Source organism: Pecten maximus, chromosome 7 (assembly GCF_902652985.1).
Source record: "Pecten maximus chromosome 7, xPecMax1.1, whole genome shotgun sequence".
Lineage (NCBI taxonomy): Eukaryota > Metazoa > Mollusca > Bivalvia > Pectinida > Pectinidae > Pecten > Pecten maximus.
The window spans coordinates 8,826,026-8,839,830 of NC_047021.1; positions in this window are offsets into that span (position 1 = coordinate 8,826,026).

The following is a 13,805-nucleotide window of genomic DNA, read 5'->3' on the forward strand; positions in this document are numbered from 1 at the left end:
CGTCCGGCGTCCGTCGTCCGTCCGTCAACATTTGCTTCAAATCGCTACTAGTCAAAAAGTTCTTATTGGATTTTGACCAAATTTGGTCAGATGCAAATGGTGACTCTGACCCCCAAGGGGCCTGAGGGGCGGGGCCAAATAGGGGAAATTGAGGCAATTCCTTTAAATCGCTACTAGTCATAAAGTTATGAATGGATTTGAACCCAATTTGGTCAGAAACATCCTTTGGGGAAGGGGAACAGATTTTGCATAAATGGTGACTCTGACCCCCAAGGGGCCAAAGGGGCGGGGCCAAATGGGGGAAATAGAGGTAATTCCTTCAAATCGCTACTAGTCATGAAGTTATGAATGGATTTGAACCCGATTTGGTCAGAAACATCCTTTGGGGATGGGGAACAGATTTTGCATAAATGGTTACTCTGACCCCCGAAGGGCCAAAGGGGCGGGCCCATTAGGGGAAATAGAGGTAATTCCTTCAAATCGCTACTAGTCATGAAGTTATGAGTGGATTTGAACCAAATTTAGTCAGAAACATCCTTCAGGGAAGGGGAACAGATTTTGCATAAATGGTTACTCTGACCCCCAAGGGGCTAAAGGGGCGGGGCCTAATGGGGAAATAGAGGTAATTCCTTCAAATCGCTACTAGTCATAAAGTTATGAATGGATTTGAACCCAATTTGGTAAGAAACATTCTTGCGGGAAGGGGAACAGATTTTGCATAAATGGTGACTCTGACCCCCAAGGGGCCTGAGGGGCGGGGCCCAATAGGGGAAATTGAGGCAATTCCTTTAAATCGCTACTAGTCATAAAGTTATGAATGGATTTGAACCCAATTTGGTCAGAAACATCCTTTGGGGAAGGGGAACAGATTTTGCATAAATGGTGACTCTGACCCCCAAGGGGCCAAAGGGGCGGGGACTAATGGGGGAAATAGAGGTAATTCCTTCAAATCGCTACTAGTCATGAAGTTATGAATGGATTTGAACCCGATTTGGTCAGAAACATCCTTTGGGGATGGGGAACAGATTTTGCATAAATGGTTACTCTGACCGCCGAGGGGCCAAAGGGGCGGGCCCATTAGGGGAAATAGAGGTAATTCCTTCAAATCGCTACTAGTCATAAAGTTATGAATGGATTTGAACCAAATTTGGTCAGAAACATCATTCAGGGAAGGGGAACAGATTTTGCATAAATGGTTACTCTGACCCCCAAGGGGCTAAAGGGGCGGGGCCTAATGGGGAAATAGAGGTAATTCCTTCAAATCGCTACTAGTCATAAAGTTATGAATGGATTTGAACCCAATTTGGTAAGAAACATTCTTGCGGGAAGGGGAACAGATTTTGCATAAATGATGACTCTGACCCCCAAGGGGCCTGAGGGGCGGGGCCCAATAGGGGAAATTGAGTCAATTCCTTTAAATCGCTACTAGTCATAAAGTTATGAATGGATTTGAACCCAATTTGGTCAGAAACATCCTTTGGGGATGGGGAATAGATTTTGCATAAATGGTGACTCTGACCCCCAAGGGGCCAAAGGTGCGGGGCCTAATGGGGAAATAGAGGTAATTCCTTCACATCGCTACTTGTCATGAAGTTATGAATGGATTTGAACCCAATTTAGTAAGAAACATTCTTTGGGGAAGGGGAACAGTTTTTGCATAAATGGTTACTCTGACCCCCAAGGGGCCAAACGGGCGGTGCCTAATGGGGAAATAGAGGTAATTCCTTAAAATCGCTACTAGTCATAAAGTTATAACTGCATGTTGTAAACACAGAGAGTCTGGACTTCATTATTTCTTTAAAGCAGTTGGGATCCCCACGCTATAACCATAAATAGCATTGTTTGAGGTTAACAAACAAAAGGAATTGAACATGAACATTATTTTGACATTTGGTCAAATCCAACCAGGTGAGCGATACAGGCCCCATGGGCCTCTTGTTTTACTATTTTGTACAAGTCAATCATGTCCCCTCTTATCCTTCGGTAAGATAGAGTTGGAAGCTTTAGCCAGTGTAGTCTTTCAGGATAAATAAGATCTGCAAAGCCGGGGATCTGTTTTATGGCCCTTCTTTGTACACCCTCTATTTACGGGACTCCAGACTTGACAGACATAATCCAAATGTACATGAACTAATGACTTTTATGATGAAACAAATTGATTTTAGTTCAGATAGTGCCATGATCGACGGAATATGGCAAATGTAGGATTTGCTCGATTAACTTTTTCACATATACGGTCTTCAAAAGTAATGTAAATTACGAATAGTATAGGTCCTAAAACTGATCCTTGAGGCACACCTGATGAAACATATGTGATCTATTTACTAGAAAACTACGCGTCCAAGCTATGATTACATTATTTATCTGGTAGGCCTTCGTCTTATTTAACAATCTTTGGTGATGGACTTCCATCTGTCTGCAATGAATCCCTTCCTTCTAGATATTATCTTCCATCTGTCTGCCATGAATCCCTCCCTTCTAGATATTATCTTCCATCTGTCTGCCATGAATCCCTCCCACTAAATATTATCTTCCATCTGTCTGCCATGAATCCCTCCCTTCTAAATATTATCTTCCATCTGTCTGCCATGAATCCCTCCCACTAAATATTATCTTCCATCTGTCTGCCATGAATCCCTCCCACTAAATATTATCTTCCATCTGTCTGCCATGAATCCCTTCCTTCTAAATATTATCTTCCATCTGTCTGCCATGAATCCCTTCCTTCTAAATATTATCTTCCATCTGTCTGCCATGAATCCCTCCCTTCTAAATATTATCTTCCATCTGTCTGCCATGAATCCTTCCCTTCTAAATATTATCTTCCATCTGTCTGCCATGAATCCTTCCCTTCTAAATATTATCTTCCATCTGTCTGCCATGAATCCCTCCCACTAAATATTATCTTCCATCTGTCTGCCATGAATCCCTCCCTTCTAAATATTATCTTCCATCTGTCTGCCATGAATCCCTCCCTTCTAAATATTATCTTCCATCTGTCTGCCATGAATCCCTCCCTTCTAAATATTATCTTCCATCTGTCTGCCATGAATCCCTTCCTTCTAAATATTATCTTCCATCTGTCTGCCATGAATCCCTTCCTTCTAAATATTATCTTCCATCTGTCTGCCATGAATCCCTCCCTTCTAAATATTAATTATCTTCCATCTGTCTGCCATGAATCCCTCCCTTCTAAATATTATCTTCCATCTGTCTGCCATGAATCCCTCCCTTCTAAATATTATCTTCCATCTGTCTGCCATGAATCCCTCCCTTCTAAATATTATCTTCCATCTGTCTGCCATGAATCCCTCCCTTCTAAATATTATCTTCCATCTGTCTGCCATGAATCCCTCCCTTCTAAATATTATCTTCCATCTGTCTGCCATGAATCCCTCCCTTCTAAATATTATCTTCCATCTGTCTGCCATGAATCCCTTCCTTCTAAATATTATCTTCCATCTGTCTGCCATGAATCCCTTCCTTCTAAATATTATCTTCCATCTGTCTGCCATGAATCCCTTCCTTCTAAATATTATCTTCCATCTGTCTGCCATGAATCCCTCCCTTCTAAATATTATCTTCCATCTGTCTGCCATCAATCCCTTCCTTCTAAATATTATCTTCCATCTGTCTGCCATGAATCCCTTCCTTCTAAATATTATCTTCCATCTGTCTGCCATGAATCCCTCCCTTCTAAATATTAATTATCTTCCATCTGTCTGCCATGAATCCCTCCCTTCTAAATATTATCTTCCATCTGTCTGCCATCAATCCCTTCCTTCTAAATATTATCTTCCATCTGTCTGCCATGAATCCCTTCCTTCTAAATATTATCTTCCATCTGTCTGCCATGAATCCCTTCCCTTCTAAATATTATCTTCCATCTGTCTGCCATGAATCCCTCCCTTCTAAATATTATCTTCCATCTGTCTGCCATGAATCCCTCCCTTCTAAATATTATCTTCCATCTGTCTGCCATGAATCCCTTCCTTCTAAATATTATCTTCCATCTGTCTGCCATGAATCCCTCCCTTCTAAATATTATCTTCCATCTGTCTGCCATGAATCCCTCCCACTAAATATTATCTCCCATCTGTCTGCCATGAATCCCTCCCACTAAATATTATCTTCCATCTGTCTGCCATGAATCCCTCCCTTCTAGATATTATCTCCCATCTGTCTGCCATGAATCCCTCCCACTAAATATTATCTCCCATCTGTCTGCCATGAATCCCTTCCTTCTAAATATTATCTTCCATCTGTCTGCCATGAATCCCTCCCTTCTAAATATTATCTTCCATCTGTCTGCCATGAATCCCTCCCTTCTAAATATTATCTCCCATCTGTCTGCCATGAATCCCTCCCACTAAATATTATCTCCCATCTGTCTGCCATGAATCCCTTCCTTCTAAATATTATCTCCCATCTGTCTGCCATGAATCCCTTCCTTCTAAATATTATCTTCCATCTGTCTGCCATGAATCCCTCCCTTCTAAATATTATCTCCCATCTGTCTGCCATGAATCCCTCCCACTAAATATTATCTCCCATCTGTCTGCCATGAATCCCTCCCACTAAATATTATCTTCCATCTGTCTGCCATGAATCCCTTCCTTCTAAATATTATCTTCCATCTGTCTGCCATGAATCCCTCCCTTCTAAATATTATCTTCCATCTGTCTGCCATGAATCCCTCCCTTCTAAATATTATCTTCCATCTGTCTGCCATGAATCCCTTCCTTCTAAATATTATCTTCCATCTGTCTGCCATGAATCCCTCCCTTCTGCCATCATCCTTTCTTTGTTGATTATATATATGTAGGTCTCTTGTCTCCAATACTGTACTTATTAATCAGTTAATGTCTTCAGCTTCCTTGATATGTCTCTCTTGTTTCCACCTATACACATCAAAAGGTCTGTTTGACCTTCCTGTTGTATTAATGCTATATCAATGTACCCGTCAGTTTTTAACTGGTGATTACTAGGCCGTGGTCTATTAGAGGATGTATCTTGTGTGGCCCGTCATCTTCCATTGCTTGTAATAAGTTTACATGATGGCAATGCAGATAAATTGTGGTGACGTTCCATGATACAATTTGATTTTTTATGGCAAAATAATGAAAATATTGCTGTGGGATGCAATTACTGTTAAGTGCTAACAGAGTTGAAAAATAACACTTTCCAATATTCACTGGTATAAAACATCAATAAAAGTTGTCAAATCCAGTATGGAGCTTGCTTCAGTATTTGTTAGAGAAACAGGAAAGCTTTCTCTAGATGTAATGATCTCAATATGGAATTGATTTGTACTCAGTAACTGTCCTACAAAAGCACCCATCACTGTACAACCGATTTATCAGATCTCAAGGTGTAAATATCACAAACACTGTCGCTATATACTCATAGTAACACTACTACTATACATCATTTCACCCATAAAAAAGGCTTTGTAATTGTTCTTTGCTCTGTTTCAACCTTCTAACAATCTCGGTGTTTATAGATGGCGTATAATCATTTCCTTGGTAAATAATCGCTATTAAAATTGCCGAGGGGATAAAGAATCAATACTTTTACATCAACTGTGTATCTAAGGCTGTGTTTCTTATGGTTTAATTAATTCATGGCTACAGTTATATAAAGGCTTTATGTATTTTATTAGTTTGTGTTAATGTTTACATGGTTAAATTATTATTTTATTTCTTGTTTTATTGTTATGGTACAATATGACATTTGCCATTGAAAGTTCAGTAAGATATACATTTGATAAGGATGATTGCTTCCTTGCTGTTCCTACCTCCATTTGATGGAGAGTTCCGCTCCATTTTATAATTGTGTAATAAAACATGTTTACTTTCATTATCATCGTATCATAACTACTCGTATTATTTTACATAAGGAAATCTCATAGGAAACGATTATCAACATTTTGTTCTATTGAAGGTAAGATGGTTTTTTCAAATCATCAGAGAGGCGAGATATAATTATCTGTTTACTTGTGTAAAAAAAATAGCTGACAGGTTCAGTGCTGGGTGCTAGTCTAGATAATATTATTACCTGGCTATAATCATGGTTTGTTTGTTCTTAGCAACAATTGGTGTTATATGTTAAAGGTGTGTTACAGAACAAATATATTTCCATCCTTCCATCATATGCTGTCTGTATATTCCTTTGTCAATGCTGTGTAATATCTTGTATACTTCTTTATTTACTGCTTCAAAATTGTGTATAGAAGTAGCATTATATGCCTAATTTTGTCTCGTATCACAATATGTAGTGTTACAGCCTTTTTTTTTGTCGTATGTCATTTTATATAGTTGTATGAAGTTTCACTAGTTATGTTTGTTGGCCTGGATGGAATCGAACAACGGATCTTACTGTTGGAGGAAACCAGAATTTCCAGAGAAAATTAACGGGGTCGGTTAGAGGACCCTGTATCTCTTTACATCCAATCAGGGAATTCAACCCTAGCCGCCTAGGTGAAAGCAGAAACTTTACCACTATGTCACCTGACCACCCTCATCATAAATTTCTTCCTAAATTTCTGGCTCCATTGTCTCATACTGCTATTGGATCAGGTGCATCATAAAGTCACGACCTTTTATCCATTTTTAATGGTGAAGCCATGGATTACTGTGACAATATGTTTTCTTTGTGTGGTATTTTGTATGTTATCAAGTTCTATGTTCAAGTGTTCGGTGTATAGTATATTAAGGTAAATTATTTGGTGTATTGGATTGAAAGGTTCAAGTGTGATTTACCAAGTTATTTTACTAAATAGCTGATAATTTATCAGTTGAAAGCTTGTTTCCTGTGTCAAACAAGTGCAGTACAAATCTCAATTTAAAGTCAACTGTGTACTGAGAAAAAAGGTAACTTTTATTTTGACTAAGGATGGGGATCAATTTCATGACTGTAAATTTTTTTGTCAATTTCAACTTGAGATGCAAATTTTACAAAAATATCCCCCCTAGGAAGTGGAGAGATTTTATTGAGTAGTTTGGTGTTTAAGTGGGCTTTCTGATAAACGAAACTTTGCTCTCAATTAACCCCTGATCAGGATGATAAATCAACATGATACAAAATACTCTTCCCCTTGTTCCTGTGGTGAAAAATGTTAGCTGCTTCATGAGAAACAGTGTGAAGCAGAAAGATAAATGTGGTATGTAAATTAGATGCAAATCAATGGACAATAAACAAAAAAGCACATGCTCAGCACTGAATTGAAAGCGAAACCAGAGATATTGTAGAGAAAAGCAATTAACTTGGGTGTTCAAAAGTGACATCAAAATTTAAAATCAAAAGTATTATTAGCTTGTTATAATGTTTTGTGAAATCATTTTGTTTTAGATGTTTACATAAATTATTGAAAGTTATAAAACTATTCACGTGACTTACAATCTGTTTTTAAATTTGCAAATCTTGCACATTCCAAGAGATCAAGAGATGACAATTTCAGATAGAAATAACTACTGGTTAAACTTGACATGACTTTGTGTGATTTGTTCTCCATGTGTGAGGCGATCAACTGGAGAAGTCAAATGCATGCAAATAAACACTGCAATTAAATGAGAATATTGAGCGTCTTTACACCCGGAGTGATGTGGGCAATCAAGGGAGTTCACCATAATTCCCTTGCTTTGGATTCAAGTTATGGGTATGGCATTTCACTCATTTACATATTGGGTGTAACGACTTCTAAAATGGCCTATAATTTTATTTGGTCTGAATTGTTGGATTTTGGCTTGCTTTTGGCCATCATGTAATTTTGGAGTTGTTGTTAGTTCATATGTTTTCAAAGACAATACGGAATGAATTTGTCTTTCATGCATGTTTCCTTCAGCAGATTGAATCTTTGGGACTGATTGGTGGAATGAGATGGCTGACAGGTGGCCATCTTGGATTTCGAGAGTTAACGTTTATTTGTAGCCGTTTCTCAGAAAGCATGGTAGAGGGATTTTTTTCTGAATTTATTGGTGAAGTTGTAGTTGTTGACCTAATTGTTTATATTTGGATTGATTAGTGCCATCTTAGATTTAAAGAGTTCAAAAGTTGTTAGCACTTTTTTTTTTACATTATATTCCTGTGTTTGAAAACAAACTACTTGTGATGTTCTCCCTAGAAGACACAGGCATAAGTATAGTTTATACATACAATTACCGTTACGCTTACCAAGTGTCATTGAACTGCATATTTCCTTGCAAGTCTCATATAAAAATATTCTTCTACTTCTATATTTTTCCACATAAGTCCAACCCCTAGTGGGCTAATATATCATTAATGCCTAGAGATTTTAAGCACCTTGAGACTTGTATTTAACATTTTAAAGATTTTCTTGTGTTGCGAATTATCCTTTTATGAAGTTTTGCATTATATTAACTCTTTTAAGAATTACTCGAAAATTGCCAATAAAACAGGAAGTCATTAACTACAGACAATCCTGTTGAACAGGAAGCAGTACATAGGGGCAATCCTTGGTAAAAAAGGCAGAACTTGCAGACAACTATTGATCAGCAGGAAGTTCTATCTTTAGACATGGTACGAGGGATCTCCCTCATACCATTGTCCGTCCAAGACCAATGAAAACAAGGACACGTTTTTCGGCAATGAAAAGTGTATACTTCAAAAAACATCTTACTGGTTACAACAATCTGATTACTTTTGGAGTTGCAGTATATGCGAGACCGTCACTGGCAGTGAAAATGTAAACAAAGATCAAGACTGTCACAGGCAGTGAAAATGTAAACAACAATCCAGACTGTCAGTGAAAATGTAAACAGCAATGATTCGTCTCCACTCACGTCACTAATGTGCCTGAACATGAACAAATTCTGAGTCATTTGCTGGAATCAACACTGTATACCAATAGATAATTTATTGCTGAACATGCAAAAATTGATTTTAGTTAAATTAGCTATTGATATCTCTCTCCGTGATCAGATCTAAAAAAAATCATGCTCCTATCTTCTGTAATATTCACACTTTATGCTTCCTCCGATTGCTGTGCCATACTACCAAATACAAGGGGACACAAGTCCAGCACCCTCCAATTCCATAAACCTTCCATTACAGGGAAACCAAAATATTTCGAAATATTTGATTTAAATGAAGAAGGCAGGTCTTTCGATTCTAAGCAGTCACTCAAAGAAAGCGCTTCCGGTGCCTTACTGGTTTTTTTGGCATCACTAATTACCGTGCAGAAAACCAGAAATTGCCTGATCTAGAAAATCGTGATTGATGCGAGAAAAAAATACCGTAAACTTAACCATGCCATTTACACCCATGATATATCGTTCCACAGATTACCATTGCAGCACTACTAAACAGGAATTAGTACCTACAGTCACTCCCTGGAAAACAGGAAGTAGTACCTTCAGTCACTCCATGGTAAACAGGAAGTAGTACCTAGAGTCACTCACTGGTAAACAGGTCCTACAGTCACTCACTGGTAAACAGGAAGTAGTACCTTCAGTCACTCCCTAGAAAACAGGAAGTAGTACCTTCAGTCACTCCCTGGTAAACAGGAAGTAGTACCTAGCGTCATTCACTGGTAAACAGGTCCTACAGTCACTCTCTGGTAAAGAGGAAGTAGTACCTTCAGTCACTCCCTGAAAAACAGGAAGTAGTAGAGTCACTCTCTGGTAAACAGGAAACAGTACCTACCGTCACTTTATGGTTAACAGGAAGTAGTATTACAGTCACTCCCTGGTAAACAGGAAACAGTACCTACCGTCACTTTATGGTTAACAGGAAGTAGTATCACAGTCACTTTGTGGTTAACAGGAAGTAGTATCACAGTCACTTTGTGGTTAACAGGACGTAGTATCACAGTCACTCCCTGGTAAACAGGAAGTATTATCACAGTCACTTTATGGTTAACAGGAAGTAGTATCACAGTCACTTTGTGGTTAACAGGAAGTAGTATCACAGTCACTTTATGGTTAACAGGAAGTAGTATCACAGTCACTCCCTGGTAAACAGGAAGTAGTAACATAGTCACTTTGTGGTTAACATGAAGTATTATCACAGTCACTTTATGGTTAACAGGAAGTAGTATCACAGTCACTTTGTGGTTAACAGGAAGTATTATCACAGTCACTTTATGGTTAACAGGAAGTAGTATCACAGTCACTTTGTGGTTAACAGGAAGTAGTATCACAGTCACTTTGTGGTTAACAGGAAGTAGTATCACAGTCACTTTGTGGTTAACATGAAGTAGTATCACAGTCACTTTGTGGTTAACAGGAAGTAGTATCACAGTCACTTTGTGGTTAACAGGACGTAGTACCACAGTCACTCCCTAGTAAACAGGAAGTAGTATCACAGTCACTTTATGGTTAACAGGAAGTAGTATCACAGTCACTTTGTGGTTAACAGGAAGTAGTATCACAGTCAATCCAAAATAACCAGGACCATAAACGTGCCAACAGCCATGGGTAAACAGGAAGTTGTCATTTATCATTTAGTTGGTTGCCAACCTGCTTTTAAAGGAAATGACCAAACCACCATAATTTGACTTTATACAAACAACAGAATTATACACAGCCATCACTTTTTGAACATTTTGAATTGATCTTTGTTGCTTTAGGATTCTCCTGATGTGTTAGCAATGTGACCCTTAGTCATTATTGTATTTCTGATTGGAGACAAGTTAGTCAGCCATGTCGACTCTGAGAAGCGTTTGCAGAGGTTGATATGCAGACCGTAATTCTGTAATCCTTCAAATTGTTGGGGCTAAAATCCCATGAGCGTTCTTCTCTCTCATCCAATCCTGAATGTTGAAATTGAGTTTCTCCAGGAAAGTGAAAATTCTTAAAACTACATAGAGAGAAAAGGTCTTACCCAAACTCACATTTGATTATGTAAGTTGACCTGGATGCTTCTTAGGGAAATCTAGGTGGGTGGCTTTTTACAAAACTTAATTAAAATGGGCAGATAGACTGAATTCAGATGACCAATCAGTTGACTTTAAAGTCAAACCAATCTGCTCATCATCTCATACAAAGGGAATGTTTCAGATAAATTTGTCTTTTTAGTAAAATATTTTTGTCTGTATTGGAATATTTCTGCTAGATAAAAAAAATTAGGACTTAAGGAAGCATGTCTGTATAATTAATTAAGTCTAAAACTTAAAAGATAATGGACAAATAAGTTTTGATTTGAATATTTGTGGTTTATAGTGTTACATCAGAATCAATTATGGCGGTCTGTTAGGTGTGAGTTCTCAGAGATAGAGAGATGTAACAGGCTGCCGATATATAATTCTATACATCAAGCCGTCCAAAAGTTTGTATATTCGTATGTATATCAATTTGTTTCTTTACATCTATGCATCCTGGCACTACAATATAAGTGTTTTATATCAGTCTAGCCTAGTTCTCTAAATTGTACAAATATTTTACCATAAACTAACACAAACACTGATCATTGATTGAAGCCAAGCTCTAATGCATCATTTTCTGTGGTTGTTGACATGCCCAAAGCTGGTCTCAAAATCATTGTTATGCCTAAAAAGTAAATTGGTTAGGAATGTTGCACCTTTAGGAATTTGCAAATTTAATACTTTAGCAAAAATCACGGAGAAAAAGGTGAAAAAAATAAGACTGTATAATGTAATAAATCAGCTGCACCAAGTAACCAGTATGTTGTTAACCAAGGTTGGATATTGAATTTGGCTGGCAATGTCCGGGCTGTCAGTGTGTTTACCGATATCACATACAAAGCTGTAATTTCTCAATTTACCATGTCAGATGTGGTATAATCAGGTAGTTTGTAGGATTCTGCTGCATGGTAATATGAGTTTTATAAGTACAAGTGTGCTGCTGTGTACTTTATATTGGCCAGATTAAAGGACAGAGATACTTAGCTGCTACCAGTTTCCTGGATTACATATCCTTAACAGGGAAAATGTTCTGAGCAAAATATGAAATCTTAATGTCAAATGGTGGAAAGTGCAACAAGGGAGATAAATCCTTTGAGTAAATTGGAGACATGCCAGGTATATGGAAATGAAATTATCAACCATGTGGTCGATCAACTATGAGGGTTTCTTTTATTTGAAAATCATAAAATAATTTGTCAGTATAAACTCCCAGGAGTAAGCTAATACTGGGGAGAATTTCTGAATATATCTGGAAGGTGCATAAATACCTATGTATACAACATAGCCTCTTATGTTTTACAAGTTTTTTAAGTGGTCGACTTGTGAAGTTTTTTGCTGGATTATGGTTATCGGGTAGTATTTGCTGATCTCTGTGTGATGATTGCAGCAGTTTTGGCCGTGTCTATGCCTTGTGTATTCTTTGTAAGTAATGGCAGTGTTCTTGGTGAACACAAGTTCTATGTGAGCTGGACACTGGAGGGTCTATAGAGGTAATGGGAAGAGGCCTTGGATTGTTGGAGGCCTTGGATCGTTCGAGGCCTTGGCTTGCTGGAGGCCTTGGATTATTGAAGGCCTTGGATCGTTGGAGGCCTTGGATTGTTGGAGGCCTTGGATTATTGAAGGCCTTAGATCGTTGGAGGCCTAGTGGATCGTTGGAGGCCTTGGATCGTTAGAGGCCTTGGATTGTTGACTGCACTACATGGAAGATTTACATTCCTGCAAGATGTGTCACAGGACTTCACATTTTGGTGCTGTGGACCTCTCCTAGAACATTTGGGGCAATAACTGTGATATAGTGAACCTCAGATAAGTCAAAGTCAATGGGACAAAGCAAAATATTCAACTTGTCCGATGCTATGTCATGTGTTTCATGTTTTTTGCATTTAATATAATATTTGCATGGGTGTGGAATCTCGACGACTATGTCCTTGTTATTGTAGTTGTTGTATATGAGGGACCAGTATATAATTCTTGTAATTTCATATGTTCAAAACATGGTACTTTTGTGTAAAATGACCGGATATGATAAGGTATGATCACACTAGAAGGTACGTAAATACATCCGTATGTGAGCTTGACTAAGTGTAGACTATGCCAATTGTAGGCAGGCACGGCCAAACATCATTTTCAGGACGAGGTGAAATAAACACCCTTGCTTAGATTTGGATCCTTTGTGGAAAACACACTATTCACTTTCCTGTCACACTTTGACATTGAGTTATGGCCTGAATAGTGATTGGCTACGTTTTATTTGTGATCTTGATGTTCAGTAAGCCTGTCTAGTCCACCAATGGTGTATGGGTACACAAGGTCAAATGATCTGATTTTGACATTGACCAGAGAGTTGACCAATGGCCTAGCCTTTCGGCATTATTGGGAGATAATTGGTTACCAGACCAGAGATAAATAAATACTTGTATTATATAGACAAATTTATCTCAGTTGTCTATTGAATCACACATCATGTATCAGGATGTGTACAGAAAACAATTCACGTACTAACACTAGGCAAAATATTGTCTTTTTAAATAACAAATCTTTGATGTAACTTGATATACAATACCAGAACATGTTATCACCATAGAAATGTACAGTACTAATTAGGATGGTAAGATCAGAATAAACACTAATGGAAAATCTATTTGAAAAATTTATGTTTCAACGGCAACAAAAATTATAGTGCTGTTTTGACATTTTCCTTATAGTGACTATATCACCAAAACTTTACTGTATATAACTTGGTTGTGAAGATCCACTATTTTTGAGTCAGAGAAATCAGTGTAAATCCATATTGCTTTTACAAATGTCTAACCAATACATTATCAAAGAAGAACTATTATAAAAAATAATAAGGTAGTTGTGGTTTTTGTGGTGTCAAACTTTTAATGTGTTTCCTTCATTTCTACAAATGTGTTTTCTTGGA